The sequence below is a fragment of the Musa acuminata genome, unplaced genomic scaffold (genome assembly GCF_036884655.1).
Source record: "Musa acuminata AAA Group cultivar baxijiao unplaced genomic scaffold, Cavendish_Baxijiao_AAA HiC_scaffold_220, whole genome shotgun sequence".
Classification (NCBI taxonomy): Eukaryota; Viridiplantae; Streptophyta; class Magnoliopsida; order Zingiberales; family Musaceae; genus Musa; species Musa acuminata.
This window is the reverse complement of record NW_027020490.1, coordinates 27,501-32,500: the sequence shown is the minus strand read 5'-3', so window position 1 is coordinate 32,500 and position 5,000 is coordinate 27,501.

Sequence of the window (5,000 nt, the reverse complement as noted above, 5' to 3'; positions counted from 1 at the left end):
TTTTTGGGCTGTTTTGGCCTGTTTTTGGTCTGTTCTGGCGTGGCGCGGTGACCGTCGTGAGCGGAGCAAAACGTCAGCCATCTCAGCACCTTGGAACCCCCCGGGTGGCACAGGGCTGGATGGGGCTTTCGTATAGCAGGGACGGTGCTGCCTCACGCTTCGCTCGCTGTTCGCCGCTCGCCGCTCGCTCGCGCAACCTAAAATGGCCAGTTTTGGCCCGTTTTTGGGCTGTTTTGGCCTGTTTTTGGTCCGTTCTTGCGTGGCACGGCGACCGTCGTGAGCGGAGCAAAACGTCAGCCATCTCAGCACCCTGGAACCCCCCGGGTGGCACAGGGCTGGATGGGGCTTTCGTATAGCAGGGACGGTGCTGCCTCTCGCTTCGCTCGCTGTTCGCCGCTCACCGCTCGCTCGCTCAGCCAAAAATGGCCAGTTTTGGCCCGTTTTTGGGCTGTTTTGGCCTGTTTTTGGTCCGTTCTTGCATGGCGCGGTGACCGTCGTGAGCGGAGCAAAACGTCAGCCATCTCAGCACCCTGGAACCCCCCGGGTGGCACAGGGCTGGATGGGGCTTTCGTATAGCAGGGACGGTGCTGCCTCACGCTTCGCTCGCTGTTCGCCGCTCGCCGCTCGCTCGCGCAGCCAAAAATGACCAGTTTTGGCCCGTTTTTGGGCTGTTTTGGCCTGTTTATGGTCCGTTCTTGCGTGGTGCGGTGACCGTCGTGAGCGGAGCAAAACGTCAGCCATCTCAGCACCCTGGAACCCCCCGGGTGGCACAGGGCTGGATGGGGCTTTCGTATATAGCAGGGACGGTGCTGCCTCTCGCTTCGCTCGCTGTCCGCCGCTCGCCGCTCGCTCGCGCAGCCAAAAATGGCCAGTTTTGGCCCGTTTTTGGGCCGTTTTGGCCAGTTTTTGGCCTGTTCTTGCATTGCGCGGTGACCGTCGAGAGCGGAGCAAAACGTCAGCCATCTCAGCACCCTGGAACCCCCCGGGTGGCACAGGGCTGGATGGGGCTTTCGTATAGCAGGGACGGTGCTGCCTCTCGCTTCGCTCGCTGTCCGCCGCTCGCCGCTCGCTCGTGCAGCCAAAAATGGCCAGTTTTGGCCCGTTTTTGGGCCGTTTTGGCCAGTTTTTGGCCTGTTCTTGCATTGCGCGGTGACCGTCGAGAGCGGAGCAAAACGTCAGCCATCTCAGCACCCTGGAACCCCCCGGGTGGCACAGGGCTGGATGGGGCTTTCGTATAGCAGGGACGGTGCTGCCTCTCGCTTCGCTCGCTGTCCGCCGCTCGCCGCTCGCTCGTGCAGCCAAAAATGGCCAGTTTTGGCCCGTTTTTGGGCCGTTTTGGCCAGTTTTTGGCCTGTTCTTGCATTGCGCGGTGACCGTCGAGAGCGGAGCAAAACGTCAGCCATCTCAGCACCCTGGAACCCCCCGGGTGGCACAGGGCTGGATGGGGCTTTCGTATAGCAGGGACGGTGCTGCCTCTCGCTTCGCTCGCTGTCCGCCGCTCGCCGCTCGCTCGTGCAGCCAAAAATGGCCAGTTTTGGCCCGTTTTTGGGCCGTTTTGGCCAGTTTTTGGCCTGTTCTTGCATTGCGCGGTGACCGTCGAGAGCGGAGCAAAACGTCAGCCATCTCAGCACCCTGGAACCCCCCGGGTGGCACAGGGCTGGATGGGGCTTTCGTATAGCAGGGACGGTGCTGCCTCTCGCTTCGCTCGCTGTCCGCCGCTCGCCGCTCGCTCGTGCAGCCAAAAATGGCCAGTTTTGGCCCGTTTTTGGGCCGTTTTGGCCAGTTTTTGGCCTGTTCTTGCATTGCGCGGTGACCGTCGAGAGCGGAGCAAAACGTCAGCCATCTCAGCACCCTGGAACCCCCCGGGTGGCACAGGGCTGGATGGGGCTTTCGTATAGCAGGGACGGTGCTGCCTCTCGCTTCGCTCGCTGTCCGCCGCTCGCCGCTCGCTCGTGCAGCCAAAAATGGCCAGTTTTGGCCCGTTTTTGGGCCGTTTTGGCCAGTTTTTGGCCTGTTCTTGCATTGCGCGGTGACCGTCGAGAGCGGAGCAAAACGTCAGCCATCTCAGCACCCTGGAACCCCCCGGGTGGCACAGGGCTGGATGGGGCTTTCGTATAGCAGGGACGGTGCTGCCTCTCGCTTCGCTCGCTGTCCGCCGCTCGCCGCTCGCTCGTGCAGCCAAAAATGGCCAGTTTTGGCCCGTTTTTGGGCCGTTTTGGCCAGTTTTTGGCCTGTTCTTGCATTGCGCGGTGACCGTCGAGAGCGGAGCAAAACGTCAGCCATCTCAGCACCCTGGAACCCCCCGGGTGGCACAGGGCTGGATGGGGCTTTCGTATAGCAGGGACGGTGCTGCCTCTCGCTTCGCTCGCTGTCCGCCGCTCGCCGCTCGCTCGTGCAGCCAAAAATGGCCAGTTTTGGCCCGTTTTTGGGCCGTTTTGGCCAGTTTTTGGCCTGTTCTTGCATTGCGCGGTGACCGTCGAGAGCGGAGCAAAACGTCAGCCATCTCAGCACCCTGGAACCCCCCGGGTGGCACAGGGCTGGATGGGGCTTTCGTATAGCAGGGACGGTGCTGCCTCTCGCTTCGCTCGCTGTCCGCCGCTCGCCGCTCGCTCGTGCAGCCAAAAATGGCCAGTTTTGGCCCGTTTTTGGGCCGTTTTGGCCAGTTTTTGGCCTGTTCTTGCATTGCGCGGTGACCGTCGAGAGCGGAGCAAAACGTCAGCCATCTCAGCACCCTGGAACCCCCCGGGTGGCACAGGGCTGGATGGGGCTTTCGTATAGCAGGGACGGTGCTGCCTCTCGCTTCGCTCGCTGTCCGCCGCTCGCCGCTCGCTCGCGCAGCCAAAAATGGCCAGTTTTGGCCCGTTTTTGGGCCGTTTTGGCCAGTTTTTGGCCTGTTCTTGCATTGCGCGGTGACCGTCGAGAGCGGAGCAAAACGTCAGCCATCTCAGCACCCTGGAACCCCCCGGGTGGCACAGGGCTGGATGGGGCTTTCGTATAGCAGGGACGGTGCTGCCTCTCGCTTCGCTCGCTGTCCGCCGCTCGCCGCTCGCTCGTGCAGCCAAAAATGGCCAGTTTTGGCCCGTTTTTGGGCCGTTTTGGCCAGTTTTTGGCCTGTTCTTGCATTGCGCGGTGACCGTCGAGAGCGGAGCAAAACGTCAGCCATCTCAGCACCCTGGAACCCCCCGGGTGGCACAGGGCTGGATGGGGCTTTCGTATAGCAGGGACGGTGCTGCCTCTCGCTTCGCTCGCTGTCCGCCGCTCGCCGCTCGCTCGTGCAGCCAAAAATGGCCAGTTTTGGCCCGTTTTTGGGCCGTTTTGGCCAGTTTTTGGCCTGTTCTTGCATTGCGCGGTGACCGTCGAGAGCGGAGCAAAACGTCAGCCATCTCAGCACCCTGGAACCCCCCGGGTGGCACAGGGCTGGATGGGGCTTTCGTATAGCAGGGACGGTGCTGCCTCTCGCTTCGCTCGCTGTCCGCCGCTCGCCGCTCGCTCGTGCAGCCAAAAATGGCCAGTTTTGGCCCGTTTTTGGGCCGTTTTGGCCAGTTTTTGGCCTGTTCTTGCATTGCGCGGTGACCGTCGAGAGCGGAGCAAAACGTCAGCCATCTCAGCACCCTGGAACCCCCCGGGTGGCACAGGGCTGGATGGGGCTTTCGTATAGCAGGGACGGTGCTGCCTCTCGCTTCGCTCGCTGTCCGCCGCTCGCCGCTCGCTCGCGCAGCCAAAAATGGCCAGTTTTGGCCCGTTTTTGGGCCGTTTTGGCCAGTTTTTGGCCTGTTCTTGCATTGCGCGGTGACCGTCGAGAGCGGAGCAAAACGTCAGCCATCTCAGCACCCTGGAACCCCCCGGGTGGCACAGGGCTGGATGGGGCTTTCGTATAGCAGGGACGGTGCTGCCTCTCGCTTCGCTCGCTGTCCGCCGCTCGCCGCTCGCTCGTGCAGCCAAAAATGGCCAGTTTTGGCCCGTTTTTGGGCCGTTTTGGCCAGTTTTTGGCCTGTTCTTGCATTGCGCGGTGACCGTCGAGAGCGGAGCAAAACGTCAGCCATCTCAGCACCCTGGAACCCCCCGGGTGGCACAGGGCTGGATGGGGCTTTCGTATAGCAGGGACGGTGCTGCCTCTCGCTTCGCTCGCTGTCCGCCGCTCGCCGCTCGCTCGTGCAGCCAAAAATGGCCAGTTTTGGCCCGTTTTTGGGCCGTTTTGGCCAGTTTTTGGCCTGTTCTTGCATTGCGCGGTGACCGTCGAGAGCGGAGCAAAACGTCAGCCATCTCAGCACCCTGGAACCCCCCGGGTGGCACAGGGCTGGATGGGGCTTTCGTATAGCAGGGACGGTGCTGCCTCTCGCTTCGCTCGCTGTCCGCCGCTCGCCGCTCGCTCGTGCAGCCAAAAATGGCCAGTTTTGGCCCGTTTTTGGGCCGTTTTGGCCAGTTTTTGGCCTGTTCTTGCATTGCGCGGTGACCGTCGAGAGCGGAGCAAAACGTCAGCCATCTCAGCACCCTGGAACCCCCCGGGTGGCACAGGGCTGGATGGGGCTTTCGTATAGCAGGGACGGTGCTGCCTCTCGCTTCGCTCGCTGTCCGCCGCTCGCCGCTCGCTCGCGCAGCCAAAAATGGCCAGTTTTGGCCCGTTTTTGGGCCGTTTTGGCCAGTTTTTGGCCTGTTCTTGCATTGCGCGGTGACCGTCGAGAGCGGAGCAAAACGTCAGCCATCTCAGCACCCTGGAACCCCCCGGGTGGCACAGGGCTGGATGGGGCTTTCGTATAGCAGGGACGGTGCTGCCTCTCGCTTCGCTCGCTGTCCGCCGCTCGCCGCTCGCGCAGCCAAAAATGGCCAGTTTTGGCCCGTTTTTGGGCCGTTTTGGCCAGTTTTTGGCCTGTTCTTGCATTGCGCGGTGACCGTCGAGAGCGGAGCAAAACGTCAGCCATCTCAGCACCCTGGAACCCCCCGGGTGGCACAGGGCTGGATGGGGCTTTCGTATAGCAGGGACGGTGCTGCCTCTCGCTTCG